This window comes from Oncorhynchus kisutch, linkage group LG3 (assembly GCF_002021735.2).
Source record: "Oncorhynchus kisutch isolate 150728-3 linkage group LG3, Okis_V2, whole genome shotgun sequence".
Classification (NCBI taxonomy): Eukaryota; Metazoa; Chordata; class Actinopteri; order Salmoniformes; family Salmonidae; genus Oncorhynchus; species Oncorhynchus kisutch.
Genome location: NC_034176.2, coordinates 43,267,495 through 43,287,185, shown reverse-complemented (window position 1 = coordinate 43,287,185; position 19,691 = coordinate 43,267,495). Strand labels below are relative to the sequence as shown.

Sequence of the window (19,691 nt, the reverse complement as noted above, 5' to 3'; positions counted from 1 at the left end):
TCAGGGCAGACGGGCAGCTCAGGGCAGACGGGCGGCTCCGGCAGCTCAGGGCAGACGGGCGGCTCCGGCAGCTCCGGGCAGGCGGGCGGCTCCGGCAGCTCCGGGCAGACGGGCGGCTCCGGCAGCTCCGGGCAGACGGGCGGCTCCGGCAGCTCCGGGCGGCTCCGGCAGCTCCGGGCAGACGGGCGGCTCCGGGCAGACGGGCGGCTCCAGAAGCTCAGGGCAGACGGGAGACTCCGGCAGCGCTGGACAGGAGGAAGACTCCGGCAGCGCTGGACAGGAGGAAGACTCCGGCAGCGCTGGACAGGAGGAAGACTCCGGCAGCGCTGGACAGGAGGAAGACTCCGGCAGCGCTGGACAGGAGGAAGACTCCGGCAGCGCTGGACAGGAGGAAAACTCCGGCAGCGCTGGACAGGAGGAAGACTCCGGCAGCGCTGGACAGGAGGAAGACTCTGGCAGCGCTGGACAGGAGGAAGACTCTGGCAGCGCTGGACAGGCAGGAGCACCTGTAGGGAGGAGACGGAGAGACAGCCTGGTGCGGGGGGCTGCCACCGGAGGGCTGGTGCGTGGAGGTGGCACCGGACCGTGAAGGCACACTGGAAGTCTCGAGCACCGAGCCTGCCCAACCCTACGTGGCTGAATGCTCCCCGTAGCCAGGCCAGTGCGGCGAGGTGGAATAGGCCACACTGGGATTGGCTGGCGAACCGGGGACACCATGCGTAGTGCTGGTGCCATGTACCGCGGCCCGAGGAGACGCACTGGAGACCAGATGCGCTGAGCCGGCTTCATGGCACCTGGCTCGATGCCCACTCTAGCCCGGCCGATACGAGGCGCTGCTATGTACCGCACCGGGCTATGCCTGCGCACCAGGGACACTGTGTGCCTCACGGCATAACACGGTGCCTGCCCGGTCCACATCTCTCCACGGTAAGCACGGGGAGTTGTCTCAGGTCTCCTACCCGACTTAGCCTCACTCCCCGTGTGCCCCACCCTAATACATTTTTGGGGCTGCCTCTCGGGCTTCCTTGATCGCCGTGCCAACTCCATTCGCCGGTATCCCTCCTCGCACTGTTCCAGAGAATCCCAGGCGGGCTCCGGCACTCTCCCTGGGTCGACCGACCACCTGTCTATCTCCTCCCATGTTGTCACCGCCTCCAGGTAGCGCTGCTCCTTACCACGCTGCTTGGTCCTTTGGTGGTGGGTGATTCTGTAACGGTCGTCGTATGAAGGAGAGGACCAAAGCGCAGCGTTGTAAGTGTTCATCTTGGTTTTTAATAAGAATAATGAACACTGAACAAAAGAATAAACAACAATGTGAAAAAACTAAAACGGAAACAGTTCCGTGTGGAACAAAACACTGACACGGAAAATAATCACCCACAACTCAAAAGTGAAACCAGGCAACCTAAGTATGGTTCTCAATTAGGGACAACGATTGACTGCTGCCTCTGATTGAGAATCATACCAGGTCAAACACAGAAATCCCAAAACATAGAAAAAGGAACATAGACAACCCACCCAATTCACGCCCTGAGCATACTAAAACAAAGACATAACAAAAGAACTAAGGTCAGAATGTGACAACGTCGGGATTTTGGCAATGAGGTTCTTTATCTAAATTGCCCAGAGTCAGCATGCTAGCAGATACCCATAGACTTCGTCATTGCACTAATTGCTAGTTAATATTGGCTCGCAAAGCTCTGTCTAACTTCCTTCATACCGGACAGAGAGAAATAAAAATGGCATCCACAATTTCATAAGACTCTGGGGAAGTAGATAAAGGGCCTCATTGCCAAAATCCTGGAGTATCCCTTGAAGAACATAATGTGAAGTTTAAAAAGTTCTTAGCTGAGAGTTTGCCAGTGATTCTAATACTTTTGCATGGCAAGATAGTTTATAAATTGGGCAGTAGTTATCTAGGTCAGAAGGATCCCCACCTTTGTAAAGGAGGTGGACATGCACCGCCTTTCTTAGGGACAGCACCAGAAGCAATTGTTAAATTAAAAATGTGGGTCAAAGGTTCTACAATGGTGGGGGTAGAAATGGATCAAGCGAATCAGTTACTGTAGATTTCTTTACATCAATATTTTGCAAGGCACTTACATCATTGGTTCAAATTATGGAAGTGCATCATTCTCTGCTATTTGTTTAAAGGTGAATAAAGGACTCCCTCTAGTGGAACTTGACGTATTTCCAGAGACCAGTCTTTCAAATAGATGGCCAGCTGAGGCAAAATGGTTATTAAAAGCACCACAAATGTAATTTTTGTCTGTTATGGGACCGGAGCCTGTCATAACCTGCTGGGGCAATGAGGGGATTGAGGTTTTTTTTCTCCAAATATTTGTCCAGAATTTAGATAGATTTCCACCACTCTTAGATACAAAATTTCAATAAGTATATTGATTTAGCTTTTCTAACCAGAGTAAGACACGTATTTCTCAAATGTCTGAAGGACTGCCAGTCAGAGGTAGAATCAGCAAATCTAGCTTTAGCCCAAGCAAAGTTTCTTTCATGAAATCTTTCAGACAATTCATGCGGAAATCATGGGTTAGACCTGTCCTTTACCCTTAATCTCTTATATGGGTCATGCTTATCTGCAACAGAGAGGTAAAACATTTAAGGGCCTGATCCGAATCAGAGATAGATGACCTGGGAATCATGCATCTCCAGGTCATACAAGAAATGTTGCTAATTGAAAGTTCAAAACTGTCTCTTTGAAATAATGCGCAGGTAAGATTTCGGTAGCTTAGGATCTCTAATGCAGACAATGGGACAATCGTCACAGCTCGTTAGCAAAGATTCCATTGGCTGTTTACTTATGAGGGGTGTTTGTCAGAATGATATACAAAAGAGTAGATTTTTCAGGGTATTTCAAGTTGGTTTAGATATCAGTTGAGTTAAATTTAGCTCAGTACAAATATATTTCAGTCTATGATACTGGCATCAACCAATCCAGGTTAATATTAATAATTCAGATTTAGCATAGTTAGACAGCAAGTCAAACAATTTGCTATGAACAACTAGGAGGGCCGATGGATGGCGATAAATTCTCACTAACGTTAGTTGGGCATTATACAATAAAAAGCTAAATGGTAGTATACCCAATGAAGAACACAGCATCATGAAAAGAGAAGAGGTTCAAAAGGCTACATCAGAGCCCCCGACTGATACCGCTGTGAGATACTGTGTAGGTAGAGGATGTCGGAAGGTAAGGAGAGAAAAAGGAAATCTCTCTCCAGGGGCAAGAGATTACCACACCACTACACCAAAGGAATGGCTGGTGGTTATGTTTTTATTCACACACCTCAAATTCAAACAACTTCAAAAGAACCTGGGGGAGAAAAAAAAATTCAAACAATATCTCAGAGGTTTCAATGGAATGTCGAAGTACTGTTAGATCCCTCTGAATTTTCCAGATGCACCAGAAGCCTGCTGCTCTGCCAATCTTTAATTAAAATCTGACCCGGAGCTCCCATATGGAATACACACTCTTCAGAGGAAAGAGGTACTGTGATAGTCACCACTCCAGCTATTTGATACTTGTTGTTATTGAATTTGCAGTGTTAGGGATCAATTTAGGTACAGCCCGAATTTCATCAGATCTTTCTATTGATTGGAATGCAACGCAAGGTCACCGACAGTCACCTTGTGATCATTTCTAATAGAGGGAGAGAACCAGGATGTCTTTCTAAACCAAAAGTATCCTAGTATTTATGATGTGAAGATACAATGTCGCCAAGAAGGTGTTAGGTGCCTGCATGCCACTTTCTTTCCTACCACAGCATCAAAGGCCTTTAATTGGTGCTGTCTACATCAAGTAGTAATTCAATATGATTTCAGGAGGAACACATAGGAGATTTTGGAAGGGTAATTGCCTAACAACTGTTTTTTGGAGGGTGATTACACGTTCTGGGAAGGCAAGGGGATTTAGAAATGAAGTGACAGGGCCTGAGTCACAGAGCAAACACACACACACAGTGTATTCCAACTGGTAACGTGTTCTGCCTGATTACTCTGAAAGGAACCACCAGCCTGCTGCAGTGAGTCTCTCTCTCACTCTCCTCTCCCAGGAATGCACTACTCACAAAGACAGCCTGCAGTGTACAAAGGGGCCCGATTGTGCTGTATTTCGATTTGACAATATGAATGTGTTTTAAATGGGAAGAAATAACCCCTTGACAGCCTTCATATTTGTATTTATTATGGATCCCCATTATCCGCTGCAAAGGCAGCAGCTACTCTTACTGGGATCCAGCTAAATGAAAGGCAGCCATACAACTTTAAAAACATTACAATACATTCACAACACAATGTATGCCCTCAGGCCCCTACTTCACCACTACCACATATCTACAATACTATGTGTATGTGTGTGTATAGTGCGTATGTTATCAGGTGTGTATATGTTTGTGTTGCTTCACAGTCTCCGTTGTTCCATAAGGTGTATTGTTATTGTTTTTTAAAATCAAATTTTACTGCTTGCATCAGTTACTTGATGTGGAATCAAGTTCCATGTAGTCATGGCTCTATGTAGTACTGTGCGCCTGCCTCAGTCTGTTCTGGACTTGAGGACTGTGAAGAGACCTCTTGTGGCCTGTCTTGTGGGGTATGCATGGGTGTCCGAGCTGTGCGGCAGTTGTTCAAACAGACAGCTCGGTGCATTCATCATGTCTATACCTCTCATAAATACAAGTAGTGATGAATACAGTTTAGTGAATGATTTGCCCCAAATACAATGCTTTTAGTTAAAAATGATTTAGGACTCATTTATTCCTTGCCACCCACTCTGAAACTAACTGCAGCTCTTTGTTAAGTGTTCAGTCGCTGTAGTAGCTGACATGTACAGTGGTTGCGCTACTAAAAGTTTTGCTGTGGGACTTGGAGGTCATTTGTGGTTTAGTACGGTACCCTGCGTCACCACTTCATTGCTCCAGACCAGCGCAAGGGGGAGTTAGAGCACTGATTATGCTTTTGGGTGTCTGACAATGAATGAGCGACATAAACCTAAATAGAAACTGATAATTGTGCACGACTTCAGTACTACCTACTAAAACTGTTGTTACACTAAGGTTTTATTATTTTATTTTGCTCTTACTGTAGGCCACTTTATACAGCACCTGGGTGGCACAACGATCTAAGACACTGCATGGGGTGGCAGGGTAGCCTAGTGGTTAGAGCGTTGGACTAGTAACCAGAAGGTTGCAAGTTCAAACCCCCGAGCTGACAAGGTACAAATCTGTTGTTCTGCCCCTGAACAGCCACTTAACCCACTGTTCCTAGGCCGTCATTGAAAATAAGAATGGGCCACAGAGGATGGGACAGAGGACAGGATGGGCCACAGAGCCGCGCACAGAAGACCGACCTAGCCCATGGGCAACACTTTACGGGGCATTGCACTAATAATGGCGCCTACGAGGGAAACGTTCCCGCTGTTCTATTCTTAGTGCCAGTCTGCATGTTCAAAATATAACAATATAACTAATAATGGCGTCGCTTTTGTTAATAAAATAATGATAAAAATTATTGGCGGAGAGTCATGTCATATTTTTCGATATACTGTCGGCAACATGAGTCTCACTAGTGTTGAGTAATGTGCTGTTAAAAGTGGTGTAGGTCTTGTTTATTTAAAGAGCATATTGAAGTTAGAAGCAATAGGATTTGAAGCAATAGCCTACAACTATTTTAGCACCATTTCGCGCTGCTCTGAGACAAGCATGTGGACTGGTCTTGATAAATCAATGAGATTTTTATTTTCACTGAATCTCCGTTTGGATATTGGTTAGACTAGAATTAGAAAATTAGAATGTGCAAATGTTATGCTCTTAGTGTAACCTTTATTTAACTAGGCAAGTCAAATAACAACAAATTCTTATTTTCAAGGACAGCCTACTCCTTCCTCCACATCGGAGAATTGAACCCTGGTCTCCTGCGTGTCCTCACGACACGGGGATTCTTTAGCTAAATAACCCAGTACTTTACTCCCGACTGTCACGTTGTACAGCTCCATATTTTATGTTCCATCCGAACGGAAACCCAAATTCTTATTTTCAAGGACAGCCTACTGCTTCCTCCCCGTCGGGGAATTTAACCCTGGTCTCCCAGGTGCCTGCATTCTCTAGTACAGCCACTATTGAAGGCTATCAAATGCTTCTCAAAGATGCCCTCTGGTGGTCAAACTAGCACTAATTAGCATTAATAGTACCAGTGGTTCACACTTAAATAACATGCCATAGAATTCTGCAGCACCATGCAAGCTGCAGTGCAGTACGCTGCAACTTTTAAAGGACGAACCACTGTATAGTGTTGAGTAATCCGCATACAGTCTATAAAGCCAGGGGCATGTTGTTAGTAAAGATTGAAAAAAGTAAGGTGCCAAAACAGCTGCCCTGGGGAATTCCTGACTTTACCTGGATTATGTTGGAGAAGCTTCCATCGGATGTGCAGCCAGACTTATTTGTAATTTATTTTGCCTCATTCCTCTCAGCCATACAATGTTTTAATTCATCATAAATCGTTTTTACAGTCATTTTCTTAATGGGTGCATGCTTATTAGTAAATGGAATAAGCAATTTCATAAAAGTGCAGCATCTGTTTGCTCCTCATTACATACCACAGACCAACAAATATTCTTTACATCAACAACATAGGAATCACTACAAACGTATTGTATGACCTCTTATACACTATATTAGGCCCAGTCTTTGGAACTTTGGTTTTCCTAGATATGGCTACTATATTGTGATCACTACATCTGATGGATCTGGATACTGCTTTCAAGCAAATTTCTGCAGCATTAATAAAGATGTGATCAATACATGTTGATGATTTCATTCCTGTGCTGTAGGTTGACTGCTAACCTGAGGTTGCAGGCACTGGTTACAGTTTTAAGCTTTTTCTTGAGTAGGCAGCTTGATGAAAGCCAGTCTATTGAAATCACCTAGAAAATATACCTCTGTTGATATCACATACATTATCAAGCATTGCACACATGCTATCCAGATACTGACTGTTAACACTTGGTGGTCTATAGCAGCTTCCCACAAGAACGGGCTTTAGGTGAGGTAGATGAACCTGTAGCCATATTACTTCAACAGTATTTAACATGAGATCCTCTCTAAGCTTTATAGAAATGTGGTTCTGAATATAAACAGCAACACCTCTACCATTGGCTTTTCAGTCATTTAAAACCTTGTATTACTATCACTGTATCAAAGCTATTATCTAAGTGAGTTTCAGAGAAAGACAGAATATGAATGGCATCTGTTATTAGCAAATTATTGATTAAGCTACATATGTTAATATGGGCTATTTTGAGCACTTTTCTTCTGGGATGCTTACTTGTTTTCATTGTTTTACTGGGAAGCTTAGCAGAAGTAGATATCCTCATGTTATTTGTGTTAGTGCAGGGTGAGCTGCACACAGTGGACTTTCTTACTAGGGCACACTGCCTCAGTGCTAACAGCATAAATCTGGTTCATAGGCACATGACTACTGCATGCAATAGCTGTAGGATCAGCAGAGGCATTCAGGGCAGTTAGAGGGACATAACATTGGGTTACTTACATGTGTCTACCAAAGCCCCTGGTATCATGTACATTTGCTGAAGCATTACGACAACTCAACGTCACAATGAGTTGGCTTCGGCTTCTCTGGCTCATGACATGCGACCAACATTGATTGCCTTGCTCCTCTTGCTGTGCTCCTTCGACTCCGCTATCAGATGGGGGAGCTCCGGGCAACACTGGCCAGATGGATAACGACAAGGCAAAGATGCATCCAACAAGTGCGAACGCCGTCCAGACACCTGCATTGAAAAGGTAAACATTCCACTCTGCGTTTTCTGGTTTCTTACATAGGCTGGCGACCTGCGTGATCAAGGAAGCCACCTCAAGTCTATAATCCTCAGCAAGCAAACAATTGCCGTATTGGAACTCTGAGTGATCCAGTTTGTCTCGAAACAAAGCGTAGTAGATACAGCTTCTACAGTGCTGGAACCGTTCATTTATTTCTCCAGACAATGAGGGCTCCATTGCAAAACTCATCTGGGACTAATTTTGTCGGCTTGATGGCTATCAGTTTAGCGGCTCTGTCAAGCAGGCTTCAACCGGTCTTAAGCGGGATTCCGGGACAATAAATACCAGTTCTAACTGATAAAAGCTAACCGCGTCGTGGAATCCACATAAAAACAAGTTTGGTATTTATAATTAACGAATATTGGTTATGTTTAGGTCAAATAGTTCAAACGGAGTGTTTCCAGTATAGTGTTCAGCTGCGCACCCTCACAGACTTGAGCTCCTCAGTCTATAAGATAATGGAACAGCAGGATAGGGGCAACGGCTGGAGTCACAACAAAATAAAATATAATGTTGCGGAAAAAGTTTGGAATGACATTTAATGTGTAGAACATCTAAAGACCTGTATCACTACACTGAGAGCTTTCTAGTTTCTAACAGGATGTATTTGGGTCTTTTTGGAGCCTTGGTTCATGTTATTTCAGGACCCTCATACTACACAACGATGAGGTGGTGATTTTTGTTTCTCAAAATCAATTGAAATCACTAAAACGGTGTCTGGACCCTTCTATAACATTTCATTTACATAAAAAAAATAAAGATTTGCTTGTAGAAAAGAAAAAAACTTTCATTTAAGACCAAAATGCAAGTTTTTCTTTCATGACTTTTTACGATATATTTGACTTCCAGCTGGCTCATCTAGCATAAAGATTCATTACAATAAACGTCAACCTGTGAGCCAGGTCCCCTTCACGTTGAAAACAGACCCGGACAGTGTTTTTTAATATTTTTTTACACAACATAAAAACATAACTGCAGCCAGATACAATAGAGAATGCAATAGAACCCCTGTGGTAATGTTTTTAAAAATTATTCAATACTGTAATTGGAAAAACAACCCCACAACAAACGGTGAACATGAGTTGTATCTAAATGCGTTTGGCTCAGATTCAGATCGCCTATCATATCACTGCATGTCAATGTTTACAAGCTTCCTATGCCTACAGGGCACCATTTTAATGGCACTGGTAGTACAAATTGTGCACTGACAAACCACTTGTTAACCTTATGCAATGACCCTATCATCCCACTGCCATCACAAGTCGTTAGTCACAACTTCCTATCTGTGTTTAATGTTCCACATTAGAGGGAAAGTGGCATAGAGTATAAATAGCTCAAAATATGTTCAGAATGTTGTTTGTAAACAACAACAAGGTCAGGGTCAACAGAACAGACGCACTACAGCTTGAGTGCAGTCTAGTGCTGGCAGGAGTTCACTTCTTTGGCCTAACACTGTGTTGGGGTCCAGGGCCTCATGGCTAGAGCCGGGATGGGTGGAATAACAAAGAGGACATATGTGCACTCAGTAAGAAGTAATGCCATATTCATGAGAAGAAAATAAGTGGGGGAGGCCATGTAATGCCATATTCAAGAAAATAACAACAGAAAGTGATAAGATAATAGGTTGGAGGCAGCATGGAACCTTTAACAGTGGCAGATAATGTAAGGGATAAAGCCAACTTTCTGTACATCACCTTAGAAACAATGGACAACGCAGTGGGATGAGGTGGAGCCGGGTCCCTTCCTTTCGATGTGGTGGAGCCGGGTCCTTTGCTCGAGTACACATTCACTGGTAGAAATTACATGTTTTTTTTTATAAGAAATATTTTTTTAAAGTAAATTCAAACTTTTCCATCCTCCCACCAAACCTGATTGATAGTCCATTGCCTAAGACGTGACCCAGTTGTTCATTCTTTCTGTTCTACACCTATGGGCGCAACCCAGTGGTTTGTTATTTTTATTTGGTTGCCATGCTGTCAGGCAACGTTCTTATCCATTGCTAGCTGGCTAGCCAACTACGGTTTACACAGTCAAGTCAACCTCTGCAACCCCCCCCCCCCCTAAAAACTAAAAACATTTCTCATAAGAAACTAGCTCCCTGGTATACAGAAAATACCCGAGCTCTGAAGCAAGCTTCCAGAAAATTGGAACGGAAATGGCAACTGGAAGTCTTCCGACTAGCTTGGAAAGACAGTACCGTGCAGTATCGAAGAGCCCTTACTGCTGCTTGATCATCCTATTTTTCCAACTTAATTGAGGAAAATAAGAACAATCTGAAATGTATTTTTGATACTGTCGCAAAGCTAACTAAAAAGCAGCATTCCCCAAGTGAGGATGGCTTTCACTTCAGCAGTAATAAATTCATGAACTTCTTTGAGGAAAAGATCATGATTATTAGAAAGCAAATTACGGACTCCTCTTTAAATCTGCGTATTCCTTCAAAGCTCAGTTGTCCTGAGCCTGCACAACTCAACTAGGATCAAGAGAAACACTCAAGTGTTTTAGTACTATATCTCTTGACACAATGATGAAAATAATCATGGCCTCTAAACCTTCAAGCAGCATACTGGACCCTAATTCCAACTAAACTACTGAAAGAGCTGCTTCCAGTGCTTGGCCCTCCTATGTTGAACATAATAAAAGGCTCTCTATCCACCGGATGAGTACTAAACTCACTAAAAGTGGCAGTAATAAAAAAAAAGCCAAACCTTGACCCAGAAAATATAAAAAACTATCTTCCATTCCTCTCATATATTTTAGAAAAGGCTGTTGCGCAGAAACTCACTGCCTTCCTGAAGACAAACAATGTATACGAAATGCTTCAGTCTGGTTCTAGACCCCATCATAGCACTGAGACTGTACTTGTGAAGGTGGTAAATGACCTTTTAATGGCATCAGACCGAGGCTCTGCACCTGTCCTCGTGCTCCTAGACCTTAGTGCTGCTTTTGATACCATCGATCACGACATTGTTTTGGAGAGATTGGAAACCCAAATTGGTCTACACGGACAAGTTCTGGCCTGGTTTAGATCTTATCTGTCGGAAAGATATCAGTTTGTCTCTGAGAATGGCTTGACAATAAATCTTATTGGTTGTACAGTCATCTCAAATAAAACTGTGAAGGGCCGTTACTCTGGACTCTGATCTCTCTTTTGACGAACATATCAAGACTGTTTCAAGGACAGCTTTTTTCCATCTACGTAACATTGCAAAAATCAGAAACTTTGTCCAAAAATGCAGAAAAATTGATCCATGCAATTGTTACTTCTAGGTTAGACTACTGCAATGCTCTACTTTCCAGCTACCTGAATAAAGCACTAAATAAACTTCAGTTAGTGCTAAATACGGCTGCTAGAATCCTGACTAGAACCAAAACATGTGATCATATTACTCCAGTGCTAGCCTCCCTACACCTGCTTCCTGTCAAGGCAAGGGCTGATTTCAAGGTTTTACTGCTAACCTACAAAGCAGCATTACATGGGCTTGCTCCTACCTATCTCTCTGATTTGGTCCTGCAGTACATACCTACACGTACGCTACGGTCACAAGACTCAGGCCTCCTAATTGTCCCTAGAATTTCTAAGCAAACAGCTGGAGGCAGGGCTTTCTCCTATAGAGCTCCATTTGTATGGCATGGTCTGCCTACCCATGTGAAAGACGCAAACACGGTCTCAACCTTTAAGTCTTTACTGAAGACTCATCTCTTCAGTGGGTCATATGATTGAGTGTAGTCTGGCACAGGAGTGTGAAGGTGAACGGAAAGGCTCTGGAGCAACAAACCGCCCTTGCTGTCTCTGCCTGGCCGGTTCCCCTCTTTCCACTGGAATTCTCTGCCTCTAACCCTATTACAGGGGCTGAGTCACTGGCTTACTGGTGCTCTTTCATGCCGTCCCTAGGAGGGGTGCGTCACTTGAGTGAGTTGAGTCACTGATGTGATCTTCCTGTCTGGGTTGGCGCCCCCCCTTGGGTTGTGCCGTGGCGGAGATTTTTGTGGGCTATACTCGGCCTTGTCTCAGGATGGTAAGTTGGTGGTTGAAGATATCCCTCTAGTGGTGTGGGGGCTGTGCTTTGGCAAAGTGGGTGGGGTTATATCCTTCCCGTTTGGCCCTGTCCGGGAGTATCATCGGATGGGGCCACAGTGTCTCCTGACCCCTCCTGTCTCAGCCTCCAGTATTTATGCTGCAGTAGTTTATGTGTCGGGGGGCTAGGGTCAGTTTGTTATATCTGGAGTACTTCTCCTGTCTTATCCGGTGTCCTGTGTGAATTTAAGTATGCTCTCTCTAATTCTTTCTTTCTCTCGGAGGACCTGAGGCCTAGGACCATGCCTCAGGACTACCTGGCATGATGACTCCTTGCGGTCTCCAGTCCACCTGGCCGTGCTGCTGCTCCAGTTTCAACTGTTCTGCCTGCGGCTATGGAATCCTGACCTGTTCACCGGACGTGCTACCTGTCCCAGACCTATTATTTGACCATGCTGGTCATTTATGAACATTTGAACATCTTGGCCATGTTCTGTTATAATCTCCACCCGGCACAGCCAGAAGAGGACTCTGGCCGCCCCTCATAGCCTGGTTCCTCTCTAGGTTTCTTCCTAGGTTTTGGCCTTTCTAGGGAGTTTATCCTAGCCAACGTGCTTCAACACCTGCATTGCTTTCTGTTTGGGGTTTTAGGCTGGGTTTCTGTACAGCACTTTGAGATATCAGCTGATGTATGAAGGGCTATATAAATAAATGTAATTTGGATTTGATTTGCAGCCGGAATAACAGCAAAGTATCTGCATATTTAAGCTGTTTTCTTGTGACATTCATTTGGATGCATCTATAACAATTAGCTGATGATGCACAAATTTGCCTGGCATAGAAAGATGTTCCTTCTCATCAGGACACAGATCACATTGTATATCAAACCCTAGGCTAGAAGCTAGCTAAATAGTTTGTAGCTAGCAAACATGCCAATATGAAAACACACACAAAATAAAAATTAAACACAAACATGCTGTGTAGCTAAGGTAACAGATATCCCAGCTGTTAAATCAGAGACTGATGAAGATAGACTATTACCTGATAATAAGACTGGTGGTGTTCTTTGAGGAACCAACCACACAGTTATGAGTTAAAGGACCAAATTCATTCTCCATTGGTCCAGACCTCAATCATAGGGTTCTCTTGTACCTTCTGTACTCACCAAATATTGGTCCCCAAAAGGAGCAGCAGTGTCAGTCAGCTAGAGTTATATGAGTGAATATGATAATTGTACATTCCTTGTTCTGCCACCATTTCCAATATTAAACAGTGAGCCACACTGGCAGAATCTGTATTTTTGGGTCCAGGCTGATAATTGGCTGTTTCACCTTTGGTTTCTGTCATTTCTGTGAGAAACTTACAAGGACCATCATTTTTTTTGTTGTTGTATCACTTTCAGTTATAACCCTCAGCTTGCCAGTAGCAGAACCAAGGAACCGACTAGAACAAAGGAACCGATTAGATAGACAAGCAAACAGTCCCCAAATGTTTTCCCTTTCCACTAAGTCCAGATGCCATGAAGCAGCAGGAAAACATTTGATATTTCTGCTCCATTTCCTTTCCCACTCACTGCCAATAGCTAAGCCTACCTTTCTTAATCTAAAGCCACATGCACCTAGTTCATTCCACCATGCATTCCCATCCAAGTCCATTTTGCTTCACCCCTCCCCTCCATTTTCTTTCAAATTACATTTCAAAGAGTCCTTGGAGACAGCAGTGGCCTGAGAGTTGGTGGATCACATTTTCTCATTAATATAGTGGCACCGTAGATGCCTTCTGATTACAGCATGAATAATAAATAGGCCACTGCTGAGTCTCCCTTCAGTGGGTTAAGCCCTACTGTTTAATTCACAGTCAATCCAACAGTATTAGGGAACCTGCTTCTCCACAGTGGCAAATGGAACACGACATTGTTGTTCCCGGCTTAATAAACAACTAGTCAAGTCCTGTAACTGTAGGGAAGGATATTCTCAGAGAATCACAGTCAGGGCTCATGAGAATAGTCCTGTTGCGTTTGACATGCCGTTTCGATTTGAGAAAGTAAACTGTGTTCCTTAATAGCAGTTTCAGATTGTGTGTTGAATGTCATAACATTCACAAATTAATTGGTTGCTATATCTTTATGGTTCTGGTTCTAATAGTTGCTTGAGTGCCATTCTTAAACTAGTCCATTTTCCATTTAGTCTGACAAATCACATAACAAGATCTGTATTCACGTGGAGTTCCATAAAAGCATAAATAAACTAAAGGGTATACATTTAAGCTTGCTTTTCCACACTTCAATCCACTGCAGATGAAAAAACAACAAATTCAAAACAAATGTCTGGGAGTGGTCCCTAAGCGACGGCTTCACTGGCTCAATATGCAGTTCATGAACTAACAATTACACGGCGATCTGAGGGCTCCTGAACATGCAGCTAATCTTTATTTATGTCTGAATAACATAATATACATTACCAGTCAAAAGTTTAGACACCTACTCATTCAAGGGTTTTTCTTTTTACTATTTTCTACATTGTAGAATAGTGAAGACATCAAAACTACAAAATAACATGGAACCAAAAAAAGTGTTAAACAAATCTAAATATATTTTAGATTATTCAAAGTAGCCACCCTTTGCCTTGATGACAGCTTTCTCTCAACCAGTGTCACCTGGAATGCCTTTTCCAACAGTCTTGAAGGAGTTCACACATATGTTGAGCACTTGTTGGCTGCTTTTCCTTCACTCTGCGGTCCAACTCATCTCAAACCATCTCAATTGGGTTGAGGTCGGGTGATTGTGGAGGACATGTCATCGGATGCAGCATTCCATCACTCTCCTTCTTGGTCATATAGCCCTTACACAGCCTGGAGGTGTGTTGATTCATTGTTCTGTTGAAAAACAAATGATAAGCGCAAAACCAGATGGGAATGGCGTATCGCTGCAGAATTTTTTGGTAGCCATGCTGATTAAGTGTGCCTTGTCCTCCATGCTTGTGATGGGTCTGTTACTTGAACTCTGAAGCATTTATTTGGGTTGCAGTTTCTGAGGCTGGTCAATGCTAATGAATTTATCCTCTGCCGTAGAGGTAACTCTGGGGCTTCCTTTCCTGTGGCGGTCCTCATGAAAGTCAGTTTCATCATAGCGCTTGTTGATTTTTGCCACTACAAAAATTGAGCTGGACCCAAGGAAAGAAAGATCCAAAAAACCCTAAGCTAGTCTTACCTTCTTCAAGCACAGCTAGCTAACTAACCAATAAAATACAGTGGGTGGTCCGCCCAGTTCTAACTAGGGTATTTAGACAATGTTTTCCTACGGGTAATGTATGCCCATGGGCGATTTGGCTTGGTATCCCCTTTTCCTACCAACAAACAAACAAACAGTGATACACCACAACAATACATACTCACAGGATAACGGACAAATGTGAAATGTAGGCACAAAAACAAAAGAGAGATAGCTCAATCCAAAGAGAGAAATAGAGAGTTTGGGAAAATAACTGACTGTGTTTTAAAACCAAGTGAAAGGGGATGTGATTGGGTAAGGGAAAAGGAGCAGGTGTGTCTTCAGTGGCGACTGATTGGCGACTGATGAGTGACACCTGTGACTAGGGCAGAAGGAAATAAAACAAATACCTCTGTTCTTGCCATAATATAGACTTGGTATTTTACCAAATAAGGTTATCTTCTGTATACCACCCCTACCATTGCACAACACAACTGATTGACTCAAAAGCATTAATTCCACAAATTGACTTTTAACAAGGCACACCTGTTATTGAAATTATTATTGACTACCTCATGGAGCTGGTTGAGAGAATACCAAGATTGTGCAAAGCTGTCATCAAGACAAAGAGTGGCTACTTTGAGGAATCTCAAATGTAAAATATATTTGATTTGTTTAACACCTTTTTGGTTACTACTTTATTTCATCATTTTAATGTAGAAAATAGTCAAAATAAAGAAAACCCCTTGAATGAGTAGGTGTGTCCAAACTTTTGACTGGTACTGTATATGTGGCATACATAAATAATGCACAATCTTTCTAATTATGTGAAGGACATCCTTTTGGTTCAGGCAGAGAAAGTTGTGCTGCTATTCTTCCTCCAGTATTTTCAAGGAAGTATGTCTCCCGCTACAGGTTACAAGGGGTATATTCTCAACCCGCATCACCCCGTGTGACTCAACAACAGGCCGTAATAACAAATGCTATACTGATAGGCAAGATAATCATATGTAAACTTTGTGACTGTGCAGTATTTAAATCACTGACAATAACATGTCTGTTTGTCACACATCATTGCTCTTTCTCTCTCCCTCTCTGTTGTGTCCACTGAGCCGTTGGACCCACCCTGCAACCTCATTGGATAACGCTGTGTAGGCCTCTTGCTAGCTGTCACTCAAAATGCGAGGGGCTGAAGCTCATTGGCTAAAATTCTAATTGCTAGGGGCTGGCCCACGTGGGGAGAAATGTAGGGAAAAAGGCACGGCACAGCTTTAAGAAAACAGTCGCTTCCCAAAGTGGGAGGTTTAAAAATACTTTCTTAGTCACCAAGTGGAGCATACCGGAGCATACACCAGCTTAACCCTCCAATGTTGTTACGGTATTCTTTACGGACACATCTATTGCGCAGGAGATAGTGGAGTTAAAAGCTTTTCATATAATATAATATTTTTAACATACTCAATAATTGACTTTTGAATTGATCCATCACACAAAAATGATGGCAATGTGTAACCTATTAATATTTTACATTTATTAGTATACCTGAAACTAACAAATACTGTACATAATAAATAAATAAATACTAATTGTATTATTAGAATTCTTGAAGACTTTCAAAACAGCTTTAAAAAGACCCAATAAGTATCAAAACAAAGTCAACAAAGTTTACATTAGCTCTAAAAGTTTTTCCTTCACCTTGTCTTCAATGCTCGCAAAGTATTTCATTTGGGCGAGAAGTGCTTTGGCAGCTTGACGCTCTCCTGTTGAAAAGAAAAAAACTGTATGTTGTGCAAAAGCGAAAAGAAAGTTGAACCATGTGACTCACAAGCACATCTGAAAGCATCTGAATTAACACCATAAGACTGAACAGTGAGTAGGAGGGAGAGAAACATAACACTTTAGTGTCTGAGGGCAACATACCTTTGTGCAGCGATGGATCTATTTGTTCAGTCAAGTCTTTCAATTTCTCTGCAAGTAAATGGGGAGAAAAAAGTTGAAATACATTTTGCATTGTAATGCAATATGGTACAAAAATCACATCCCGTAAGCTTATCAAAGCCATTACTGTAAAAAATAAACAATACACTGATTCATTTTGTTGAACTCCCTTCCTGCAGATTCAAATCAACATATTCATGAAGAAGAATAAGTAGGCTGAGTAAAATTATTCTTTTAACCCACACCTTTCATAGAGGCACCTATCTTGTCCGTTTCTTCTTTGCTCTATGCCTCATCCAGAGCTTTGTTATCTCCATAAACTCCATAAGAAACATAGGATTGGCCCCATTATCCGTCCCCTTTTCTATGTACATGATCTTCAGCTCCAGCTGAAATAGAAGCAGGAAGTCACTTACAATGACTGATTCAACCTTTTCGTTTTATGACATGGAATGGAAGACAACATTCCACCGGTTGTCACAGATAGCAGGCAGTCACATAAAAAGACAGGATTCAAACTGTTCATTTTCTGACATTGAAGGGAACACAACATTCCACAACTGTCTGGGATGCTACAAAAACAACCAATTAAAAGTCTAGACGGACTGACGGAGGCTTTGTGCTGCTGAATGCTATTTAGGGGGTCAAGGCTGGGTAAATGTAAAATACGTTGTGACAAATATTGCTGTTAAAATGGTTGGCTACATAAATACTATTTGATGAAATTGGTTTCAGAAAAGGGACTCAAGTGAAATGGTGCCGTCGTTCATTCAAAATGAGTCTATTTTAGGGCTCTCCAACCCTGTTCCTGGAGAGCTACCGTTCTGCAGGTTTTCCATCCAATCCCAGTTATTAGAATCAGGTGCGCTAGATTAGGAGGGTTGGAGTGAAAATCTACAGAACAGTAGCTTTCCAGGAACAGCGTTGGAGAGCCCAGGGGCCTCATTTATCAACCGTGCGTAGGCACAAATGTGTGCATAAACCATGCGTGGGATCATTTCCATGCAAAGTGCACATATGAACGTTTGCTTGACAGTGTGTGTGAATTTATGCACAGCATGCGTAAGCACAGTGCCAAGTGGTAGAATAATCTGAAATAGCCGAATCCACTAATTTGAAGGGGTGTCCACATACTTTTGTATGTAGGTAGATAGGTAGGTAGATAAAGTTGAGGTCGGAGGTTTACATACACCTTAGCCAAATATATTTAAAAATCTGTTTTTCACAATTCCTGACATTTAATCCTAGTAAAAATTCCCTGTTTTAGGTCAGTTAGGATCACCACTTTATTTTAAGAATGTGAAATGTCAGAATAATAGTAGAGAGAATGATTTATTTCTGCTTTTATTTCTTTCATCACATTCCCAGCAGAATGTCAGAGAGTCAGAAGTTTGCATACACTCAATTAGTATTTGGTAGCATTGCCTTTACATTTTTTGTTTAACTTGGGTCAAACGTTCCGGGTAGCCTTCCACAAGCTTCCCACAATACGTTGGGTGAATTTTAGCCCATTCCTCCTGACAGAGCTGGTGTAACTGAGTCAGGTTTGTAGGCCTCCTTGCTCGCATACGCTTTTTCAGTTCTGCCCACAAAATGTTCTATAGGATTGAGGTCAAGGGCTTTGTGATGGCCACTCCAATACCTTGACTTTGTTGTCCTTAAGCCATTTTGCCACAACTTTGGAAGTATGCTTGGGGTCATTGTCCATTTGGAAGACCCATTTGCGACCAAGCTTTTAACTTCCTGACTGATGTCTTGAGATGTTGCTTCAATATATCCACATCATTTCTCCCTCATGATGCCATCTATTTTGCGAAGTGCACCAGTCCTTCCTGCAGCAAAGCACCCCCACAACATGATGCTGCCACCCCCATGCTTCACGGTTGGGATGGTGTTCTTCAGCTTGCAAGCCTCCCCCTATTTCCTCTAAACAAAACGATGGTCATTATAGCCAAACAATTTCATCAGGCCAGAGGACATTTCCCCAAAAAGTACAATCTTTGTCCCCATGTGCAGTTATGTAGTCTGGCTTTTTTATGGAGGTTTTGGAGCAGTGGCTTCTTCCTTGCTGAGTGGCCTTTCAGGTTATGTTGATATCGTACTCGTTTTACTTTTGTACCCGTTTCCTCCAGCATCTTCACAAGGTCCGTTGCTGTTGTTCTGGGATCGATTTGCACTTTTCGCACCAAAGTACGTTTATCTCTAGGAGACAGAACGCATCTCCTTCCTGAGCAATATGACGGCTGAGTGGTCCCATGGTGTTTATACTTGCGTACTATTGTTTGTACAGATGAACGTGGTACCTTCAGGTGTTTGGAAATTGCTCCCAAGGATGAACCAGACTTGTGGTGGTCTATAATTCTTTTTGGCTGATTTCTTTTGACTTTCCCATGATGTCAAGCAAAGAGGCACTGAGTACACTGCCAATTGACTCAAATTATGTCAATTAGCCTATCAGAAGCTTCTAAAGCCATGACGTCATTTTCTAGAATTTTCCAAGCTGTTTAAAGGCACAGTCAACTTAGTGTATGTAAACTTTTGTCCCACTGGAATTGTGATACAGTGAATTATAAGTGAAATAATCTGTCTGTAAACAATTGTTGAAAAAATTACTTGTGTCATGCACAAAGTAGATGTCCTAACCGACTTGCCAAAACTAGTTTGTTAACAAGAA

The 19,691-nt window shown here is 42.7% G+C and overlaps 1 protein-coding gene and 1 long non-coding RNA gene across 3 annotated transcripts in view; one reads left to right on the top strand and one right to left on the bottom strand.

Moving 5' to 3' along the window:
* Window positions 1-7,530: 7,530 nt before the first annotated feature.
* lrrc8ab (leucine rich repeat containing 8 VRAC subunit Ab) overlaps window positions 7,531-19,691 on the top strand; it is a 31,821-nt gene continuing 19,660 nt past the window's right edge. Inside the window, exon 1 of the mRNA XM_031806724.1 lies at window positions 7,531-7,817. The gene's annotated coding sequence lies outside the window, so the exon portion shown is untranslated. The remainder of the gene's footprint in view (window positions 7,818-19,691) is intronic.
* LOC109872514 (uncharacterized) lies at window positions 14,705-18,192 on the bottom strand. Of its 2 annotated transcripts, XR_002252472.2 has the most exons (4): window positions 17,263-18,192; window positions 17,000-17,047; window positions 16,775-16,839; window positions 14,705-14,745 (listed from the first exon to the last, which is right to left on the bottom strand). It is a non-coding gene; the product is annotated as an uncharacterized LOC109872514 (long non-coding RNA). The 2 variants fall into 2 exon arrangements; XR_002252469.2 differs by lacking the exon at window positions 14,705-14,745 and having other exon boundaries at window positions 16,592-16,839.